We start from the raw sequence: 25469 nt of genomic DNA on the forward strand, positions 1-25469 counted from the left end.
CAAATAAAACCATAAGTCGAGAAAAGACGGGCGAAACCAAAACAAAAAGAAAATAGGGACGGACTTCAAAATGCTACACAGAAAACTGAAGATTGAGCCAACACATGTCCCAAAAGGATAGACAGTTTCTGCTTCACTAATAGTTCATTATTTCGTTTGTTACACCACTGTGTCAGGTTAAAACTATATAACGTTCGATCTTTGTGTGACTGTCTCAGCTGGTCCGTAGGTGGTCTGCTGAATAGCAAAATTTCTGTCCCTATCCAATAAACCCCTATTTACCAATTGTATTCCCAAATTTCCAGACCACCATCCTTGATGCCCCCTATTACAGAACCTACCTGTTGTATTTACTAGTATTGTAAATTTGTTTCAGTCCTGAACATGCAGCATGCACTAATTCACACTGGACGTTTAGCAATTAATCAATACTCTCAAATCTACGTGTAATGGCCATAATTATTCAAATTCCTAAGCAGGTAGGGATTTCACGGTACAAGATATCAGAAAATATGATTTTTTTAAATCTTGTTAGATAGTATGAGGCATCGAATGTGTTTGTGTTTGTATTGCCGGGGAGGGCGAAGGTTTAAGAATCGAGATGAATGGTCGATACCTAGCCCAAAGGATAGTATTATAATATAGTAGTCTAAGTGTTTACGTGCCTATTTTTTTAATGAAGGATCGTCAATATGTACTATCAATTGACGTATATATCAATTATTCTCAATATATGAAAATACAAAACAGGATGTACTGCTTAATGAAAGTGCTACGCTGATCTACGCTGGGCAATGCATATATTGTAAATTAAAAAAAAATAGATTTAGGATTTTACTGCGTTAAATCATCAGTCATATATTATTGTGAAATTATTTATAATTCTTCGAACTTTTCGTCATGTATATTATAATGACAAAATTATCATGATAAAATGACCAGTAAATTTTATGTTTTTGTACACAAGATTTTGCAACTAAAAAGACTGAAAACCGTTTTCGCTTCGCCCTCCTGAACCTCCTACCATGGCTCTGCCCTTCACCTGCTGGGGACCTTAAGCGGACCCAAGACCCCTGCCGCATTTTGTGCCTACAGTTTATTGGATACCTAGCTACGCCCCTATCAAGTCATCATTCTGTAATTCAGATGTTGTTCTTGGTTGCTGTCTGTAATATTTTCTTTAGATGTCTCTTATTTTGTCATGTCAGGGCCTTTCAAAATGATTACTCGATATTGTTTTTTCATTGTTGAATGACGTATTGAGACCTATAGTTGCTTACTTTCACGTCATTTGGACTCTGTTTGATAGTTGTCTTGATTTTCTGTCATACCACATCTTTTATTTTTATAATGTCCCTATTTGGTAGCTTTTCTTACATCAGTGGATCTAATCGCCACGGTGCTCTTGTTGTATAACGTACTCGCATCGAGGGTAGGAGGTAGTGAAGTTGATCCCGGCCAGTCAAACTTATGACTTGAGAATTGATACTTGCTGCTTTTCCACTCAGCACGCAGCATTCAAGAAATAGAGGAAAAACTCATTGGCTCGGAGGCTGAATAATGTGTCCTAGAAGGATACTGATTGATTTTTTAGTCTTAGATAAAAGATTTTTTTTATTAATTGTTATTGGCTTTGAAATAGTTGTCAGTAACTGCGAATAATCTCAGATCTGTACTCTTTTGTTGTTAGGGATGTATAAATACCCTGCCACATCCAGTCTGTGTTTTTGTTAGAAGTTTTATGCTCTGTATCGATCTGATGAGTAAAGTCCTTTTCAAATATTTTTTATATTTTGTTCTTATGTTGCTGTAACATCACTGTCCCGGGTTAGGGAGAGGGTTGAGCGCTCACAAACATGTTTAACCCCGCCACATTCTTGAGGCCCCTCATGGATGTGTCCAAGTAATCACATAATCACAAATGTTTTGCCAATATAATCATTAATTACTTTTATAAACAAGATAATCAAATAATCAAAAATACAGTCATAGATTATCAAATAATCAAATAATCATGAAATATTTGTCTGGTAATCAAATAATCACTATAAAAACGGCCAAGTAATGACATAACCAAAACCCCCATGAGGAGGCTCATTCTTTGTGTGCCTGTCCCAAGTCTGCAGCCTGCAGTTAAGTGGTTGTCGTTGGCTCATTTTCGTAATTTTTTTTGTTATATATTATATCGTTAAATTTCTCAATTGAATTGTTTTAAATTTTTCATGTCGCGGGCTTTTATAGCCGACTATACGGTATGGTGCTTTATCATTGTTAAAGGCCTTATGATTGACTAAAATTACATGCATCCACTTTATTTGAACTATGGCGGATAGATGTATCATTGGCAATCATAACCATCGCCTTATTTTATATAGATGAAATTTAGAGGGGGAAACCTAGATGTGACGGAAACAAGACATAAAGTAAGCAACAATCAAGTTATCAAATATGAGAACAAAATTTGGCAAATTCTACATCAAATGTACCCGCAATCAGAGATGGGTCCGATTACTTTCAATGTAATTGATTAAATTACAATTACTTTTTCATTTGGACGATTAAATTAAATTAATGATTACACTATTTCTCAAAGTAGCTAATTAAATAGATGATTACATTGACAAGTTATCATGATTACAATGAATGTCAAAATAACCCATTTGGTTGATGTTAATGATTGAATAAAGGCTATAACTGTAGCCCTTTTTGAGAAAGGATTTTATTTGGTATATGGATTTAACAGGCCCGGGCTGGCGGGCCGCAATCAGCAATCGAACAAACAAACTGAGGAGAAGTGTCTTACATGCACTGAATCAGAATCCCAACAACCACAAAAAGCCACGAAAACAACAAAATAGATATATAGAATTAGATAAACTGTATCATGTTTGTGTGACATTTATTATATAACACAGGAAATGTTTATAATCTATGTTCATACATCATACGAAAAAAATTGAAATTATAGTGCAGCATGGAAATTTGTACATGTCATATTCTCCAATAAATGTGTTTGATGGATAATACTAAACCCAGTATCAGTATGACAGACAGACAGACAGACACAGACTAGACTCGCAATAATACTATTAACAGACGAATGCGTGATCATTTTATTTTATTTTTAAATTTATTTTTTTTCCATTTTCAAGGATGTTTGCTGAACTTGTTTTTGATATTTGTCAGATCTTCGGAATCCTCGGGTTTTATCCATGTAGTATCATTAAACTTTTGCTCGCTCACCCCAAATTTTCTTTTAATAATTTAATGACATATAGCATAAAAAACATTTTTTAAAATATCATCAAATCCTTGTTATTTTTAAAAGTTTTTGAAAGAAAAAAAAGGTACCAATGTTAAATGTACGTCGAAGAGTCTAGAGAAAAATCATATCCCGCCAAGTTTTCAATGGCCTCTATCTGAATAAACAAGGACACGGACCTATGATTTTTATCTGTTTTTTTTTGTTATTCATTATTTATATACTTTCAATTTAGAACAGTCTTATTTTAATACATAGTAGCGAACTTCCTTAATCAATAAGTAATCCAAGAAAAGACGTGCGGGGATGTCGATCTGTACTATAGATATAATTAACAGTGTTATAGCCAGTTGTTCGAATCCAAGCATGTTCATCTTTATTCATTCTACAGAAAGCTGTCATTGAAGCAGACGAAAAAGCACCGACATCCACTTCTCTTTCCCCAGTAGAGCTTATAACTTTCTCTTCAACTACTAACTCCGTTATTATGTAAGCAGCATTCACTGTGCAAACCGTCCATGAAAACATATAAATCCCATCTCTGGGAGCTACGAAGATTCCATCGTTGTTGTTGTAATGGCCTCGTTCGTTGATAACGATGGTCTCAAATACAACAGTAGAATGTTTATTCAAGGTAAAATCGCTCTGTTTTATAATTGCATAAAACAAAACGGGTTGTATTTTTCCTGAAACATAAATGAGTTTGAATTATGAAAAAAATCAAGGTTCAGTAAAAGATAATTCTTAGAAATTGTCTCTATTCTAAAAAATAATTTTCCAGTAAATTTTGGATTTTTCCAATCTTAATATGGGAATACTAGGTGTACGTATGGATCTGACATCGGATTCTGATTCAATGGTTTAGAGCAAAAACTGGGCACGTTGTGGATTGATTGTTTATTGCTTTTTTTTGTTTTTTTTATCGTCAAATGGAAACAATTTCTTGCACGTTTAGGACGTTAACAAATTCATATTAAATACAAGATCTAGAGGTACATGTAGGTTTTGAGGTTTTGCAAGGTATTGATCAACCGAGATGAAGGGCAGTAAATTTGGACTGACACTTGAAAATTTAGGATACTTTGATATGGACAAAATTTACCCTGTAACAGGCCCCGTTCAGCCACTCAGAGTGCTTGGCAATCTCTACAAGAGACATCGGATTAAACGTTCCTATTTGGACAGGACGTGGCTGCATACCGCACAACCGAACAGATGCAACAAGAAAAACTTCCCTTTTAACACTCGGTTGACGGAATAAGCATAAACATACCATAACCAGAAATTAGTAGTACTTTTGCTAATTAATATTCATAATATGTAAATGAGAATTGTACCACTTGATAACAGTTTGAACTGGACTGGCTTGATATCATTAAAATCTTTAAAACACGGATATTATAAGTTGCCCGTCACAGAGTCATTGTTTATAATCACTCTGATATATCCGTAAAGTTGTCAGGCGGTCAAAATCAAAACAATGAACGCGACTTTAGTGAATTTTTCGTGTTTTCGTGAGTTTATTCTTCTTGAAATAGGGGCATTTTAATTTTACGTGGGAACCTAGAGTTCAACGACTACACATACAAGGTTGGGAGTTGCTTATTCTTTGGACATTCAAGTTTCAGGTTTCATCCCCGCAACATGTTTTTGTAATGACCTTGTTAGCCAATTTTCAATACGAAGTTTGCAAATTTGACGTTTCAGCCATTTTAGCCTGTATTTTATACTGCAATTAATGTTAAAAGCCTCTCGCTTCGATTTTTAAAATAGCTCAGGAACCTTGATTTTTGCAACGACAGTCATTATGTTTCGTTTAAATGGTGTATATTGTTGTGTATATTTATTTTCTGTCCCCGCAACCTGTCTATCACTTAAATTAAAGTTAAAACAGACATTTTTTTTTTCAAAATTCCCTATCATTTCAATATAATTTTCGTGACCCGTATCCGATTTTTTAGAACAATATTCAAATAAGCAAAGTGGCGTTGATTTCGGGATATGCACAAAGGGGGTTCAAAAGGAAGTCCTGCCATGTACCACTTAAGCTAGGGGTTTTCTTCCTTACGAGAGACGTCCAGGTGACCATATTTCTATAACCTAGTCAGCCCTTGGGATTATTACTTGGCCTTCTTCGGCTAAGATAATCTTATAAATATAATGAGTGCAATATTTCGAAACAAAATTTTAATTGGTCGTCAGCATCATTGAAAAAAAAAATTAATGTTGTCACATTGGCAATCATACCACATCTCACTCGAATATTTATTTCATGAAATTAAAATCCATATATTCAAAGAGAAAGGAGCAATGTCATTGTATTTGTTTCCACTAAACTATCTTTATCATATAAAAATATTTTTTCATCAATTTACTTGTTTCCCTTCAATTCAACATGTTTTTTACGGCATTTGTTGGTGTTGAAGGTACTTTGATACAAATATTATAAAACATTTCTATCGTTTTCACAAAAATCATACACCTAAAATTCATTGCAACTTATCTTGAAATGTTCGAGAACAAACAGTATTTTTTTTCAAAATTTGTGGGTATGAAATTGTTTGCATATAATAGCTCTATTATGTCTAAAAGTACTTACTTTCATTTTCTAACACAGAAACTTTGGCCTCCAATAATTCCAATCGACTATTCATTGAATCTTCATCTAATGATGTGATATTTTGTATTGACTTTGTTAATATTTGTCTAGTTACACTAAAGACAGAAACTAAAACAATGAAACAATTCATTTTCAGTTTGTTTTAACATGTAACGATGAAGAAAAGTTACGAATGTCTATAAGAAAACAAACTAACCAGCAAGCACATACATCAGATATTTAATATCAGAGGATAAACGTTATGTTTCATCTAACTTTTGCATTTCCCACCACTAAAAAGCTACAACATAATTATTATAAACAGATAGCGTAACTTAGTTAATTATAAAGAACTTATTATTCAATCGCTTTAATAACTACTTCTGATTAGTGATAGTAAACTATTCAACAAGTTTCCAACACTTAAACTTAACTATTTGCATTAAACAGAACATATCAGAATACTAAATCAATTGAGTACATCCACACATAATCAGACGACTGTAAACAAACATATCGTAGAATTTCAAGGTTATTGCTATTTAAGTCTTCCTCCAATAATACAAACCCCTTTTAAACCACTCCCCCAAAAGGGGAAAAAGGTTCCCTGAACCCAGTCTATCAGGATCAAAATATTTTTCCATGGCATTCCCTTAGTACAAAAGCTGAAAATATGGGGTCAAGTTATTTAAATAAGTTGTTAATAATTTTATAACCTGATGAACGAGATGTACAAAAATCAGATTACAAGTGCATACAAGTGAGAGGTTTAGCTAGCTATAAGACTAGGTTCAATCCACTATTTTCTACATGAGGTTGATATACCTGTACTAAGCCAGGAATATGACAGTTGTTTTCCATTCGTTTTGTGTTTGAGCTTTTGATTTTGCCATTTGTTAAGTATTACTGCATGAATGAAAATAATTTGAAACTATTCTTGGATACCAATTGGTCAAGTAATCCCATTTTATTTTAAGACGACGGAAGAGTTCTTCGGAAATTCACGAAATATTCACTGTTATAAAAATACCTACATGTACAAGTTGAGCGAAAAATTCAAAAACATTGGAATTATCTCTAAGCTGACTTTTGAGTGTGAATTGAGTACATGTACCTCTTACAATATTCCAAATGATGGGTATACAAACTCAAATTGTGCAGACAATCTTTAGTATAAATTTCATGAAACTAGGGACAATTTAGCAATTTTGGGAGATGCGTTATGCCTGTGATTTGTATTTCACGTGCCAAGAGTACTATATATATGATCCTATAATTTGTTTTTTTTTTTATTATGTATACAGTGTACTTTATGAACTTGTAATGTGTGTCTTGTGTTTCCAGTGTACTGTATTAGCATGTAATTTGTTACTTGTGCCGGTTATACTTTCTAACGAAATGCTGTTTATGTCTTATCTCAAATTAACTATAACATGCGTGTGAGTAACTAACTAAAGGTTAAAAGATTCAGATGCAAAGTTGATCCTTAACTAATTTAACCCATCACGTTTTCATGTTCCTGTCAGAAAGGTCGGTATAAGTTGTTTTGTTTGTGTTACTTGCAGAGTTAAGTATTATGATAAAACTTTAATAGTTTCGGTTTTGTCACAACTTCATTAGACTCGGACGGTTTAGCCAATGCTTGACACACAGAATAAACACCTGAAGGTATTAAAGACTGTACATTTACATTGGCTTACTTCGTGTCGTTGGGCTACTGTGCCACTGACGTATACTCAACACCTTCTTTTGTTCATTCTTTGAAGAATATTCAGAATTCTTTAAAATCCTCATTTGGTAAAGAATATGTTTTTTCTTCTTCTTGGTTTCCATGAAGAATGGATTTGAGTCTTTGTTATCTATTTTACCGGTCTTATACATGTTATAGAACATATTTTCCCGAATTTGATAGCACGTTTTTATGTATATCTTCTGACAAGAACAAAAAATTATGGTTAAGGTATAAAAAAAAACCTGGTTTATCCCTCCAAATATTTATGAGCCTTTCCATAATCACGAACATCGTCAATTTTGTCTTTAGTTTCATCTTGATGTGATTGTTATTTGGGATATTGTGTATTGCTTTCAGATCTTTGATTTAGTCTCATGTATCGATGTGCCCCGTGATTGTCGAAATGTTTGTATTGTTTTTTGCACACTTCAGTGTCATTGTTGGGCTAAACTATGACAGTATATGTTTGATTTCTTTGCCAGATTTATTTTATTGATATACTCCATGGCTTAATTTGTTCTTCAATTCACAGTTGTGACGAGATCGTCAGTTTGCAAATAATTCTGCTCAAACCGGTGCTAGGGTAAAATACACAAATTAAACATCTTAAACTTCCAGTGAGGTGAGAGATATTTTTTTTAAACTCCGTGTTGAAGGCCTCATTGTGATTTTGAGATGAAGAACAGTAATAAAAGCGTTATTCCTTAAAAGGTTTGCTTCTTTTTCATCATGTGCTAATACACAATTTTTGTGTCATGGATGGATACCCGATATCCTTTCATTCCTATTCTAATGGGTTTTTCACATGGTTTCTAGACTCGGGACGATTAGGATCTTGCCATATCATAACCTGTTTTTCTATTCCTGCAGACAATATAATTATTATGCTGACCTCTGTTTGTCTTTTGTCTGTGTGTCGTTTAATTGCTGTCTTATTGACGTATACACACCATCTTTGTTTATTCACGCTTTTTATGCATATATATTAGGAATGTCAACTCGGTGAAGATTTACTAATCGAGTACTCGTTAGATATACCGAGCGATACTCGAGAACACGCTCGGAAAAACATAAACAAAATGGAAACACAAAATTATACCCATTTTACGTATTGTGGGACGTTGTCTTATGGACGTAAAACCCTCAAAATTATTACCCAAGACTAGATAATAGTTCAAAGAATTTTATACCTTAAGGTTCATGTGGACCCTTTGGCTAAAATGGCTGCGTTTTCACCTCAAAATTTACTCTGAGTCTAGACAAACCTGTGCATCTGGAAAAGTTTTAAGACATAGCATGCCCTTGATTAATAAAATTCAAATGCATTGTATGTTTTAGAAAATTTAAGACTTAAATGGATTTTGCAGTGCACTTTTTTTCGTCCCTACAGAAGATGATAAAATTAACAAACAGTTGAGTTTCACTTGATATGGTCCACTCAGGTACACAGTTTAAATCACCAGTTATTGTCAGGTATCTATTGTCCATCTATTGTCCATGTCAATCAATACAGTTCACTTCAATTATTACCTATGGGGAAGTTCTCAAACCTCTTTCTCAACTTAGTTTATTTTGACACCTTCTGGAGGAATGAAAAAAAGTGCACTGTAAAATCCTGTTAAGTTTTTAATTTTCTAAAACCTAAAATATATTTGAAGTTTATTTATCTAGGGCATGCTATGCCTTAAAACTTTTCAAGATACACAGGTTTGTCTGTACTCAGAGTAAATTTTGAGGTGAAAATGCATCCATTTTTGCCATAGGGTTCACATGAACCTTAATTAATAACTCATTAACCACATGGTCTAATTATGTAAACTGGCAATGATCTAATCAATTAATTACTAAATATCTATAGAAAAATGATTACTCAAACAATAGTATTTGGGAATCGTAAAAAACACATTTAATGTTCAACAAAGGGGTGATGATTAGAACTTACTGATGCCTTTAACCATTTTCTGAGGGTCGACACAGGGTGCAATGAATTTGTTCTTGTTTAGAAATGTTATTTTCTATGACGAGTCGATTTCTCAACTTTGTTACGTAACTAACCGTCATGTTGATAAAATATTGCTCTGACGGTACAGAGGGGGTGGAATGATTAAGACACGATTAGCTAAAAGTGCAAGTCTTGGAAAGGAGCTCTTTTTCATAGTCTACCTATATTCGGAGGAATTTTAAATGACAATTAAACGCAAATATTCGAAAGTTCAAACGTATTTTCATTATGATTAATTTTGATTAATATTTAATTTCCCGGGAGGCGCTCTTAATAAACATATTATTTCTTTAAGAGGGCAACAACATTTTAACAGAAAACCGATTAGTCGGGTATCATTTTGGTATCCGATACTCGGTACTACCGAGCGATACTCGAGTACTCGTTGACATCCCTAATATATATTCTTATAAAATAAAGTTTTTTCGTCGAGTATTGACTAGTGGTTCAGAGTGCAGACTTCAAATATGTGATTATAGACATTATGAAAACCGAAACAGAACTAATATTTTTCATTTCTTGTGCTAATGCTGTTGTTTTTTTTAATTTAATAGACGTCTTCGTAATCAAATGATCATTTAATATTTCGGAATAGAATAGACTTTGTGCGTTTGTTTTTTCTACATTGGCTAAAGGTATAGGGGAGGGTTGAGATCTCAAAAAACATGTTTAACCCCGCCGCATTTTTGCGCCTGTCCCAGGTCAGGAGCCTCTGGCCTTTGTTAGTCTTGTATCATTTTTAATTTTAGTTTCCTGTGTATAATTTGGAGTTTAGTATGACGTCCATTATCACTGAACTAGTATACATATTTGTTAAGGGGCCAGCTGAAGGACGCCTCCGGGTGCGGGAGTTTCTCGCTGCATTGAAGACCCATTGGTGGCCTTCAGCTGTTATCTGCTCTATGGTCGGGTTGTGGTCTCTTTGACACATTCCCCATTTCCATTCTCAATTTTATTGAGTGGTTGTTGTTTATCATATTTGTTTATTGTTTTGTACAGTTTGTTCTGGTGTTGTGATGGAGGGTTGGGCGCCGCTAACATGTTTAACCCGGTCACATTATGTATGTGCCTGTCAGGAGTCTGTATTTTTGTGGTTGTTGTTTGTTGCTGTATATCATATTTCGCGGCCTTTTTTTGCCTGCTATTTGGCACATTGGACATTTTATAAAAAAATGAAAGTATTAGGGAACATTTCAGCGAAGATATTTCAGCCCGTTTTAGCGCCGGATAAATCCATGTACCTTTATCTTCGCTCATCCATAAGCAAAAACTTTTAAAATATGACAAACAACAACGTAAAGAGCCGTATGCAAACAGCATATATACCCACATTTAATATTCTGAATTTGACAAAACCGACTACGTAAACAAACTGCAATATAAGAAATGAATTATTGAATACAATTTGGGCAATTTTGCATCAAATCTGCACATTCTGTGTAACTAGACAAACACCTAGTGAGAGCCAAAAAGAAAATTTTAAAAATGTGTATTCCTATTTATCATTACAGGGCTTTTAAAAACAACATCATCATTTCAAATATATAACATCATGGTGTTTATTTGTATATCACAGGACAACATTTGCATTGCAAATCAATACATCATCCGAAAATATACGGAATCATAATGCAGTATTGAAGTTTGTATAACATCAATTCTCCTCTAACTTTGTAATTTGTCTAACATTTGTGGGAGAGTATTCTGCCCACTCTGGACATCGTCGGGTTCGGAAACAAATCTTCTGAAAAAAATGCTTCACCTTTTAAATTATTCTGGATGAACGAGTAATCCCAGAAAAGAAGTGCGGGCGTATGTTTTTTTACTAAAGATACGATGGCCAGCACCCCAACCAGTTGTTCTAATCCAGGCATGGTCGTCTTTCCTCATTCTACAGAAAGCTGTCATTGACGCAGATGTATAAGATCCAGAATCCATTTCTCTCTCCCCAGTAGAGCTTATAACGTTCTCTTCAACAACTAGGTCGGTTATTATGTAATTAGCATCTGCTGTAGACACTGTCCATGAAAACATATAAATTCCTGTCAGGGGGGCTACAAAAATTCCATCGTTGTTGTTGTAATGGTCCCCTTCGTTGATAATGATGGTCTCAAATACAACAGTAGAATGTTTATTCAAGCTAAATTCGCTCTGTTTTATAATTGCATAAAACAATACACGTTGCTGTTTCCCTGTAAAATAATGTGTTCGAGTTTTGATTCATGTATCAAACTGTGATTGGGAAATATATTTTATAAAAATTGTGATTTCGAACTGGGTTCAGAAAGTTTAGAATATATTTTTTTCTTCATATTTTTGTTTAATTCAAATGTACTCTCCAGTAAATGTCTGCATTTCTTTTCTTACACGTCGTGTAAAGGAGTTATACCACCATTAGTTTTTCCCTATTAGTATTTGTTAAATTGGCACTTTTCAAAAAATTATGCAGAATTTATCTGTGTTTCAAATAAAGAAATATTTGGCATGAGTAAAGTTTTATTCTGTCAAGTACTACAGACAAAATTCCACATAAAATGTCATTGCATATTAGAAAATAACCATCACTGGAAGTTAACCAATCAAATTTTACACAACTTTTTTTCCTATGTACAAGCTTTAGTAACCATGTAACCTCAAGTTTCCAAAATATTTTATAGAAACACCAAATAAAAAAGAATGGTACTTTGAAGCACCCAAGCTATATGTTTATGCCTCTTAATTTTTTTTCTGCGATGAAATGCAGGGTTAACTTCCTACAACTGTCAAATTTAAGGGAATATTTTTTTTTCGACCCTTTTTCGTTTTACACCTAAAAAGATGTGGATTTTCAATTGACATCGGAATTAAAGTAATTCTAGATGACTCGGAACTTGTTTGAACTTCTTTGGGTTAGTTTTTATTTGTAATTATACAATTATTTGTATTTTGACAAATATTCATAATAGTTAACATGTAAATATAATGAACAATGACCAATGAGTACATTTTGTTTTATATTTAAGATTTAAAAAAAAAATTACATCTGAAAGAATCATCATGCTTATCAGTATAAATATCTTGTTATAATGATGCGTTTATTTGTCAAATACCGGTAACTGATTCAATGAAACATATGAAAGTTAAGGCAGGGTTTTGACGGTTTTAGCCATTATACTTATTTGTAGATCTTGTCTTGCTGATCATGTTTCTTGTTTAAAGTTTTTATCTATCTATTATTGTTTTTTTTTTTTAGATATTATGCAAAAACAAAAACAAAATGGTAAAAATTGTCATTAAAGGGCAATTACCCCAATAGGGAATCGTCTGTCCACTTGTCCTATTTGTAATCTTGTCTTACGGATCATTTTGCTAATTACAGTTTCTCTTTATATATTATAGTTTTCAAGGTAATAGGCAAAAATGAAGACAAAAATGGACGTTTCTGTCAATGTCAGATTTTCCATGTTTAAAGCGGTTTGCAAGTTAATAGACAGCACTTGCAATTTGCCCCTATATTCTTTTTTTAGCCGTGTCGGTCATATAAGTTAGCAAGCGGGGTCATCGGGAACATTTTAAAACTAGATACCCCAATAATGATTGTAGCCTAGATTGGTTAGATTTAACCAAGGTGTGTCAGAGTCGAAGATTTGTGTAAACGGACGACGACGAAAGACGACGGAGACCAAGTGATGAGAAAATCTCTTGACCCTTTGGGGCCAGGTGAGCAAAAAAAGAAGACGGATAATACCGTCTTTAATCACAGTTCTTACTTATTCATAAATAATGTACATGCACATAATGGACTAAAGAGAAATAGTAGCAAGTGGCTAACCATCAGTAGGGTCAATCGACCGATACATGTGTGTCTGCACTTTATAATCATCTGTGATCTCTTTAGAGGGAAATAGCTTATGACTTAAATTGATCGTAATATGTACTGACTTAACTGTTCGAGACACAAAGAAATATTGTTTGTAGTACAAAAAATGTAAGACTTTTTCTTGTTAAATGAGTTGCATGATAGTACACTAAAACCTTAAAAGTACTATTATATATATACACTTACTTTCATTTTCTAACAAAGTAAGTTTGGTTTCCAAAAGTTCCAGTCGACTATTCATTGAGTCTTCTTCCAATGATGTTATATTCTGTATCGACTTTGAAAATGTGTGTTCAGTTGAACTAAAGACAACAACTAAAACAATGAAATATTTCACATACATTTTTGTTGCACAAATGTAATAAAATAAAAATGAATTTTATTGACGACAAAAAGAATACTTATAAACCAGAAACCACATACACCAAATAATATATATCAATGGATAGATTCAATAATGTTTTTTTCTAACTAAATAAGGTTTGGTGTAATTTGACGCTCACGATTTCATTTAGTAAACGTGATGGTTGAGACATGATAAATATTTCAGTTGTTTTGTGAAAAAAAAAGACTTCAAAACTATAATATACGAGAAAAGATAGACAAGTTACTAGTAATCGGATAATAAAAGAGTTAATTATTCTATCGCCTTTCAATTCATACTGGAAAGAAACTTTTTATTCTATAAGACAGCTTTGTTGTTCTACTGTTACATGTTATGATCCTTTATCAATTGAATTAAAATAAAACAAAACATCTGGATTATAAAGGCTGCTATAGGATCCCCATGAAGACATTACAGCGAAAATTCCACCGTGAAATTTTATTGTTATTTGCAACCATGTAACCCCTCCCCAAAACGGCACCCAAGTTTTTTTTTCAATTATCCGATAAAAAGGAGACATATCCTAGTCAGATAAATATATTTTAATTCCAATTCGGAGCCCTTATGGGGCATGCAGATGATACACGATAACATAGAATGACAAAAAAAAAAGATAGCAATACTATATGTAAACTATGTTCTGACACATGATGATATATGAACAATTATATAATATATTCACGGATGTTAGTACTACAAATCCATGGTATGATGTTAATGCACAAATGTTTACAAACATAAACTGTGAACATATATATATATTAACGAATGTCTTTGTTTCTAATTCCATAATTAGCATGAAATTTTAAAGCATACATACACGTAGCATGATTTTGTCTTCATTATTCAAAGCACAATAAAACTTTACCTAATTGTATAGACACCTGTCTATTACCGACGACCTTATGTTGACCTCTAGATGTTTTCTTTTTGTTTATATTGTTGTGTTACTGTCGCATTGACGTATACCCCACATTTCATTTATTTAGCGACATGTAGTAAAAATTATGTTGATATTAAAAACAATTATGCATTTTACTTCAACGCTCTGTTCATAGAAATAATTGGCAATCTACGCTCTTAAATACAAAAACAAAATCGACAAAACGACTTCAGCCATATTTTCGACAAAAATTCACGGTTCATAAAGATTGTTTAGTTGTGTTACTTGAGTTGTCTCTCTTACAATACCTGTTGTTGTGCTAAGCAATCCGATCATGTAGGTGTCCGACTGATCTGAAATGCGTTCACATATTACAAATCATCACTGCCAACCAAACTGCTGACTAGAGAATATAAGAATGTATTGGATGTAATAGTTATATAACAATCAAGTCAGTATATGCAAGTGTTATGCATATCTCGGTTACCCGTTGACCAGAACACCAGACGTCGTTCTGTTCAACCCAAAAGGGTGACTGGGAATATGGTCACTCAAGTCTTCGTCCTACCGCCATTAAAACCCTTGTCAAAGTGAGGCGTCTGTTTGGCTGTGCGAGATGAATAGGTTGGCAGCCACGTCCGGTCAGAATGGGGACGTTAAATCCGATGCCTCGTGAAGAGAGAATGCCACGCTCTCTGTACGGTTAGAATCCTTGCAATAACTCTTTGATGGGTTCGTAGGTGGCCTGTTTCAAGGCAAAACTTCTGTCCATTTCCAATACACCATCATTTGCCAGTGGCAATCCAAATTTCCATCACCTTTATCGTGAACGGCCTCTATTACAGGACCTACCTATTGTAATTATCGATATTTTTTCTCGCCCTGAACATTCATGAAATATTTGCCACTAGACATTAAGCAACCAACAATCAATCAATCGTTCTGGTCAAGTTGGGTCACATAAGTTGTGCAAATAATTTACATATACTGACGTATTGTTCAGTTACTAGTATAAGTACTATATAAATTTGGTTTCTGTTTCTGTTTTTTGTGTTTTTCAACGCAACAATTCAGTTACTGGAATTAAAGCTTGTATTTTTAAAACAGACAAATGTGTTTCTTATGTTACCCGGTGCACTAGATGTACAGCATGGGCCTGTGCTTTTCCGGATTATGCGTGTCATTTGTGTATAATTTTATACATAAAAGGGTTGTTTACACGTGAAGCAATGTTTTCTTGTTCCAGAGAAATGTAAAAATGTGAAAAATTGTCACAATTATAACTTGCCGGACTCAGCACAAATTCTTCTGACCGACACAAATGATATATATGTGTCTTGCCTCCTGGCTGAAAACTCGGGGGTTGGTAGGTAAGTAGGTAAATTACTTTATGTTGACCAAAAAAAAAAATTTTACAAAGAGTACATAGGAAATGTTCTGAAGTTAACTCAGCACTCATCCAAGAATTTCCAAAATTTTTCGGTGCTGAACCAAAAATGTCCGCAATAAAGTGTTACGGTAGGTATGATAATTTAAAGGAGTTAGGGAGACAGGAAATGGAACTATGTTTTATTGTTTTGCTCAAGTTTGAAAAAACGTCTAAACATGCTCACTCGACATTACATGTATACACATTTACACCAATTTACTAATTCAAATAGGTATTACGTGAATCAAAACAATATTAAGGATGTTCGATTCTCTTGTTTTTTTACTTTTTGTCAGATATTCGAAATCCTCTGGTTTTATCTATGTGTTGCCATAAAAAATTGGCCCTCTAACCCCTACTTTTCTTTTCATAATTTTATTTCATATAGTTTGAAAAGACTTTTTTTTGAAAATATCATAATATCCTTGTTATTTTTTCGTAAGTTTAGATAGAAAAAATGGTGCCAATGATAAATTTAAGAAAAATCCAGAGAGACTCATTTCCCGCCAGATTTTCAATGGCTTAGGATTATATTAAAAACAAGGAACGTTTTTTTGTGCTTTTCTAGTTCTGGTATACATATACTATCAATGCTTTCTTCTTTTAAAAAGCTTGTTATTTTGAAACAGAGGAGCGAACATTCTTAAGTCACATTTTGGTAAACAAAAAGTTTGTATTTGTTTTGAAATAAGGCGAAAGTATAAAAAATTTCGAGCTTAGGAAAAATATCTCTCCATTCAATGATGAAGATAAATCTGTTACTTTAAAATATCAATATTAATGCTACCAATTTTAATCCGCCAGGGCCGTATGCATAAAGCTACTTAAGTTAAGATTTGTTCCGAACGGACGGGTTTTTCTACATGTCCTACGGTAAATTAGTATCACAATTGGATATCTTAACTTAAGTAGCGTTATGCATACGGGCCCAGATGCACATTTCGGCAATTGATGCACGAGGACAAAATATTTGATTTATAAAAAATCTTGTACAAACTTATATGGTAAACAGGTTAATACGATTGGTTGATTTATCTAATGGTGTTTAGTGCCACTTTCAGCACTATTGAGCTATTTCGTGGCAGTCAGTTTTTATTGGTTGAGGAAGCCGGAATGCCCGGAGTGAACCACCGACCTTCGGTAGGAAAACTGACAATCCTAGTCTCGATCATCCAGCTTCTTTATTTTTCAAAGTATAGCATCTGGATGACAAATAATAAAAAAATGGTGATTAATGACAATCGGAATAGTATCGGCCTTTTTAGCTTGTTTTTAAGGATAATGTCCAAGACGAATAACCAAGAAGTTGGTTATTGACTTCGGAAGAACTGACATTACGATAATATTATTGAAAAGCCCGAGTGTATCGATTGTTGTTTAAAGCTATTTATATTTTTTTGTGACGAAATACAAGTCATGGGCTGTGTTTGGATATACGCCAGAGGTGGCCTATGGTTATCCATAGGTACCTTTGGTTTGATATTCTATATATCAAAATATCAAACCATTGGTACCCAAAGATACCCATGGGTAACCATCGGCTGCCTTATGCGTATATCCAAACACAGCCATGGGCTGTGTTGCCATGGAAAACACCAGACAGCATGGCTTCCATGGCCGCGAAGGAAAACAACAGCACATCCAACCTTGGTAAGATGATATAACAACACAAACTGTAACATAAATTTCAATGCAACCTGATACACCGAGTAGTTATATTCTTTCATGCATGTCCGTGCTATGCAAACAAGTTAATAATTGTACAATAAATGCCAATTTTTGTATTGACTGGGACCACTCGAACAGTCGTACACGCTATAAATACATTTTGGGGTTGATATGTAGTATCTTTAATTTTATAAAGACTTGATGGAAAAGTACTATGACGCCGAAAGATGACCTTCATCCAAGATTAGATTGTTGTATCTGTCTGTATAAGGGAGTTTGCATCTTGATATGTGTAAAAAAAGGGGGAGGAGAGATGCACAATGATGTACACATTCAAAGGAGGGAACGCAATCCAAAACCATAAGTAGAAGAAAAACAAACAAAGTGTATCTAGAAGATGCCATTTTGTACATACACCAGACGGTCAAAATGTTTTATACTCGATTTCTTTTTAAAACAAATGCATTTAGCTTATACAATAGAGATAAGAAGTGGGACACGTTGTTATGAAAAGTAATTTCGTTTAACTCATATTTCACTATAAAAGAATTAAATATACTGTTAGTAAACAAAGTCTGGACCGGTCAACTTAAAATAGAAAAATACATTTTTTGCACTTTTATTGCACTATTAAAAGGCATTTTTTCACACACAAAAAAGTTCATAAAATAATAAAAATGTTGTCCGGGAAGATACCAAGGGGCTTTCTAAACCTGTATTTCTTTTAATGTTGAACAAAACCATGGCATGAGAAAACCACTGAAAATTCGATTTTCTGCAAAACAAAAGACAGTAAAACAATAGATTCAGCATCAACATGATCAATGAAATAAGGTGTCAATGAGGCAGCAACCGGTGAACCCAATGACATAAATTACCAAAAGTAGACATCAAGTTGAACATGATTAAGAGGTCATCATGTAGACTAAAACAAAAAGTGAAGATAAAAGTACCAAAATGTCAACATTATACAAATAAGGAGATGCGATATGAATTCTAATGAGACACCCAAGTTCAAATGAAGTGGATGTGAGCAATTATAGGCAACTATATGGCCTTCCACAATGAGAAAAACCCATGCATGGTTTGGATAGAGAATAGAAACAGGGACTGTGTCAGAGACACCAACCCGACCAAAGAGCGGGAAACAGCCCAATGCCATCAATGGGTCTTCAACGCAGCGAGAAAATCTCGCATCCCGATGCGTGATTCAGCTTGCCCCAGGACAATAATTTATACACTATATTTCTATGATGGTTTTTTTTCAAACAATTTGTTTTTCATATATGCTATGCTGTTGACCAAAAATTAATATGATTTTAATATTTACTTTTTTTGTAGACAAACCAATGATGATTTCTGGACACAGATTTTATGTGAAAAATGTGAAGAATTAAAAAAATATATAATGTTCAGGATTTCATTGTATCATGCTTAAACAGCTTCAATTTTCTAAGAACAAGATTCAAAGTTTTTTTTAGATACTGAAGCATCAATCAGTATAAGTAAATCACAGTACCAAAAATGTTGGGTAAACATTATTTTGACAGCAACCACAAAGCGAAAAAAGGTACACAGACATATATTAAGTAAATAAAACAAAAATCAAGAAACACATTGTTGTCAGAGATGTCAGAGAATTAAGATTTGTATTAACAAATTTAAAATCATACAAACAATTAAACAGTTAGTTTTCACGTTTGAATTGTATCTCATTTTCATGTCGGGGCCCTTCTATGGTTGACTATATGGTATGGAGTTTTCTCAGTAATATTGAAGGCTAAGCAGTGACTATATATGCTTATATCCACGTCATTTGAACTCTGCTGGGTTGTTGCCTCGTTAGCAATAATACCAATCTCCTTATTTTTATATAAAGGTTCACATGAGAAGTTATTGTTCTTGTGAAGCTGTCCTTTATTGCATGCTAATACATGATGGATATTATAATAGTTGGAGAAGTAGAATACACTTTTGAGTTATTGTTTTTTTTACATGTTACCATGCAGTATGGGATAAATCCCATTCCATCTTCTCCATGTGCATGGTACAAACATGCATTCAAAGAGTATTGGGTTTCATGAATGACTGGTTAAGTTCTGTATTTCCTTCATAGACACGGGGTAACACTGACAAAGTGGTATTGTGTGAAGGTTGGTTCCTAAATATTTTCTCCCCAAAAAGATTGGGCGATATAAATTATTGGTGTAACAGCTAAGAAACATTCAGACTATTCTGTCGTTTGCAGTTAAGATCGGTTAATTTTGAAAATTGAGTTGGCTCATTGTGTGATCTCACTGATCTGCCAGTAATAGTTGTTAAGGAAGTTTTTCTACATTGCAATCTTAGTATTTGTATCAATTGTTTTTCTTTACGTAGACGTAAATTGATGTGTGCTTTTTTTTTTTGTAAGGTAAGTGTATCACATATCTGAAAGAAAATATAAAAAGGACAGCATAAATTATAACAGGAATTTACAGAAATAAGAATAATGAAACAAAACTTAAGAAAAATGGATAAAAAAATAAAGAATAGAGAATAGTGGTGTGCTATAATATTAAAAATAGAGAATAATGGTATTTTATGTAATGAAGATAAGAGAATAACGTGGTGTGCTATAATAAGAATAGATTGATTGTGGGTTGCTTGGTTATCGTCTTGTGGTAAATAGTGGTAATGTTCAGGACGAAAAGAAATTAACAAAATATATAAATTATAGGCCGTTCGGGATACAGGTCGGAGAAATTATGACTCGCTAGAAAATCAGGGTATATTGTATTGGGGCAGACATTTAGTTTTAAGTACAATGGTCCACCTACGGGCCCCTCTCTTAGCGCGCAGAGAGTGTGGTATCCTCTATAAACGAGCAGTGGCGGATCCAGAACTAGAACTTGTTAAAAAGGGGGGCTACAGTTGTGCTTCAGTGATTCCCTATATAATCAAATTTTTCCCACGAAAAGGGGGGGGGGGGGGGGGGGGCCTGGATCCGCCTATGACGAGTGCTATAGCATTAATACAGGGCCGTAACTAAGCCCCAGAATCAGACGAGGCAGGTGTGTGGGTGCCGCCGACTGAGGCACCCAGGTTATCATGGTAATGGGGGAACCAGGGGGCAACGGCACCCGGCCGAAAATTGTAATATTAGGGGTCGAAATAACCTTGTTACATCCGTTTGTGTATCATATTTACCGTTTTTGTTTCATATTATTTACCGTAACGAAGAACTGCATTAGGCTATCGTAGCAGGCTGACAGATACTTGCCTCGAATCTTGTTTTATCAAACATGTATCCATTTACAGAAGAGGTTGATGTTTGATAGTAGAAAAAGCAGGACAAGTGTGTGTGGTCAACGCTTCATTAAAAATATTAACACAAATCTTCAATAACACTTTATAATTAAAGTCCAAAGAGTGGAACCTAGTTACTGTCTGTGAATGCTAGTTCGACCTTTCTTTACCAATTCACTTTTTTTCTTTTTAAAATGTACAAAATTCAGGTAAAAAAGATCACCGTTAAATACAGTTTTTTATCGGTTTTTTTTTTAGAAATTTAAGCTAGAAAAGTAATTATTGATAAAGTCTTAGATAAAAGTCATGACAAAAAAAAATATATAAACTAACATAAGTACTTTTAATGAACGAAAAAAAATGTCCGAAATCTGAAATAGTACAGCCTAAAGCTTTATTTTGACTATAGATCTTTATTAAATGTTTATAAATCACTGAGACAGGAATATGTGTTAAATGGTATTTGAAGCCGTTTTATTTATTTGACATCACGTCTCTATTAAAAAATTGCCTATCATCAAGTTGGGCATAGTGTGAGCTACAAGAATGTCAGTTTTAATAATCACATAGGCTGTGTTTGGATATACGCCTAAGGCAGCCTATGGTTACCCATAGGTATCTTTGGGTACCCATGGTTTGATATTTTGATACATAGAATATCAAACCAAAGGTACCTATGGATAACCATAGGCCACCTCTGGCGTATATCCAAACACAGCCAAAGTCAGTTAAGATTGGAGTCGAGCGCACCTGCAACATGCGGGATTCTAACTCACAACAGATTAATACGAGGACAGATACATAATTTGTCATGTCATGGCATAATCATCTAAATACATTTTTAAAAATCCATCAAAAATAAAAAAATGATCAGTTTATCATTCCGAGGCGGTAGCCGAGGGTTTGTTAAGGATCGATGATTGAAAATCGGCCCGATATGGAAAAGGGTGTGTGTTAATCTTTCCGATGTACGAACACAGCCAGGCTGATAACCCCATATCAGCCCAACCACCTGACGTCAGGCCAGAATGAGTTATCAACCAGTATGGGTACGCTCGAACAGCATTTGAAAGGTTTATTTTACCCCGTTGTTTTGTTAAAGCCATTGTACAAGTAAATGTCAACTTGTAAGTCATGTTTATGGTTATACCATCTTAAGAACCTAAAGGAAAAAATATAACGAAATTAATCAGCGTTTTTTTTCAAATGATACCAGGATTATCATATCAATAGTTGATGTGTATCAGTATCTTTATTTGTCATCGTAAAAATAAGTTTCCTTATATATTAGCATACTAATAGATATTTTTTAAAATGTACTCGTGGACATTTCTTTAGAAAAAAATGTACAAGCGTATTTTCAATCTGTTGTCAGTGTGTTCGAGTACAAACTAAAGAATATAAATCGAATATGGAAAATTATAAAATGTCATCAAGAACATAACATGAGATCACCAGAAGAAAAAAGTCACGGACTACTAGCAGAACGACCTACTGTGGATTTCAATTTAGTTCAAATCCGACTTAAATATATAGGAACGACGGTTATCGTTTTCATTAACAGATTGAAACTCCGCATCAGTTCTTGGGAGTATTCATGCAATCCTTCACCCGTCCTTGGAGGTCCAGATGTCATATTTACAATGTATCAAAAGACCCCTGAGATTATTGATAAATATTTTTTTTTATATTGATGTTCGATATTTTGTATCATGATTTTAAGGTTAACTACTATAAATATTCGAAATTTCTTTTGCAAAAAAGCCATACTCTCCAAGACAAGGATCGACTAGGGTGTAGAAATATGGCTATCCCTGGACTTTACTCATCCGACAGTAAAAATCTTGGTAAAGGGCGATGTCCATTTGGCTATGCAGATGTATAAATACAGCCAAATCCTGCTGGAAAGGGCACATTAAATCATATGCATCGTGCAGGGGATTGTCAAGCTCGAGTCAATAGACCTGTTGCAAGGCCAAATCCCTGTCCTATCTATCATACACACATTTTCCAGTGGCAATAGAAATTCCTGCCTATATATAGCCATTTTCCTCCCTGGTGGGAAATTGACACGATCTCATCACGCTCAGGGAAAACAAGTGGGATCATGCCATTTTTTGGGGGGTGGGGCTGGATTGATCCAGTTTTCCTCCCCCTGGAAAATTGGCATGGGGGAACTGTCTATAGGACACCGGTTTAAATTTACAAAACCCCTCTAATGAAGTCATTGTCTATTTGTTATCGTCCTCAATATGCACGAAATATTAGATACGGGTAAAAAATTCTATTAACCAACAGCTATGCATAAACTGTTATAGTGCAATACTTAAGTATTTCCCTTCCAGTTCTCGAGTTCATTCAAGTCCTCAATTTATAACATAGCCAGTCTTGTTTCTATGCTAAGGGTGCAACATTAAGGAGTGGCCTCAACACATACATTATAGCCTGTCCTCTTTCTACGTAAAGAATGCAATATTTAGTAAAAGAACATTATATAGTAATGAGGGTTATGTGGAATTAATGTATTGATATGTATCGACAAACTCAATTTCAAAGTGATGTCAAGTCCTTAAGGAAAATCGGGACCTTCAACTTGGTTTTAAAATAGTACATTGCTTTTATCTGGATTCGAGTGTTTTATCTGAGAAATTGGCTACGAAAGTAACAAATTCATTATGTTTTAGTATGATTAACAACATACACATTTAAGTTCTTAGTATATCTTATCCTTGGTATCTAAAATGAGAGACTATACAAAAGGGCCAGTCAAGCTCTTTTTCGACTAATGTGTTTTCAAGTAAATATCCGCGTGAAAAATCATATTCGATGGTCACTTAAATACTGTATAAAACTTAACCTGGTGTCAATGAGCATCATTTTTTTAGTTTTAAGTGACTACAATATTGTTTTCGACCTATACATATAAACACAAGCGTTATTTTAGAGATACTTGTAAAAACAATTATAAATATTTTGCAATTCACAGGTGTGGGATTTTTCATTCACGTGAGGACTGTACATTTTTCTTAAAGTCGTATGACAATATCTCAACGATCTTTTCCGTCCCTGTGTGCAATTCATCACAAATAAGTCATGGCGTTTCTCTATGCACAGGTCACGCGGTACAAAGTAACAACCTGTGACAATATTAATTTCCAACATGAATATTCATAGTCACAGTGATTCACAATATATCATGTCGATTTCATTCACCGATGATTGACATCACAACTTCATCAGAAACTAACTTCTTATAAAAGTACATTAACATAATCTATAATAATAAATTCCTTTCGTAATGATTTTCAATGGCAAATAATTGAAAATTCTAAATATGAAAATTCCTCACATTTACCTAACTATGTATACTTAATTATTATGAATTGCAGAGGTAAATTTTATACATTTTTCTATTTAAACATAAATAATCGTGCTATGAATGGATCAATTAATCGCGACAAGCGTGCATACATGAAGTAAAAAAACAAGAATGTGTCCATAGTACACGGATGCCCCACTCGCACTATCATTTTCTATGTTCTGTGGACCATGAAATTGGGGTAAAAACTCTAATTTTGCATTACAATTAGAAAGATCATATCATAGGGAACATGTGTACCAAGTTTCAAGTTGATTGGACTTCAACTTCATCAAAAACTACCTTCACCAAAAACTTTAACCTGAAGCGGGACAGACGGACGAACTGACGGACGGACGGACGAACGGACGCACAGACCGAAAAACATAATGCCCCTAGGTGCGGCATAGAAATGTTCTCCTCGACGAGGATTTTTTCGACCCAAACAAAGAAAAACATTCAGACTATGATTACCAAAAGGAGGCAGAAAAGCAGTGTATTGAAGCATAAGCTCATACCGGTCTAACTTTTATACAATCCTGGAGTAGGCATTCTGGTAACAGCACTAATATGCGCTCGTCCATGACCAGGCGTCGTTACCAGTTGCTGTCATTGTATTCCGATTATTTCTTTTTTTTTAATTATGTAATAATATCTTCTGAATTAAACAGGGAATAACAATATTATGACAGTACATCCAAGTTTTTTTATAGCTAGCTAACGGTATCGAACTTTTGCTCATTGCTGAAGACTATCTTACTTGCTTACTTTGTTGTCCTTTCAACCGCTTGTCTGAAGTTATAAGTTGTCGCATGGACTTGTCTTCTTATATGTACATGTATACATGTAATGTCAGCACCAAAGTATCATCTGCGTGAATTTACCTTGATATATGTACGAGGATGTTTTAGTTCTTTACACGATTAAACGCATTTTAAATTTTACTCTAATAAAACAATTCTTTGTTCAGATAACTTTGAAATTGGGGTCAAATCCTTAGTTTG

The 25469-nt window shown here is 34.0% G+C and overlaps 1 protein-coding gene across 3 annotated transcripts in view; it reads right to left on the reverse strand.

Annotated features, from left to right (window-relative positions):
• The window catches only part of LOC127717738 (uncharacterized), a 383100-nt gene that overhangs the window by 263729 nt on the left and 93902 nt on the right, over positions 1-25469 (reverse strand). The gene's annotated exons all lie outside the window — the stretch shown is intronic.

The sequence above is a fragment of the Mytilus californianus genome, unplaced genomic scaffold (genome assembly GCF_021869535.1).
Source record: "Mytilus californianus isolate M0D057914Y unplaced genomic scaffold, xbMytCali1.0.p SCAF_1, whole genome shotgun sequence".
NCBI lineage: Eukaryota > Metazoa > Mollusca > Bivalvia > Mytilida > Mytilidae > Mytilus > Mytilus californianus.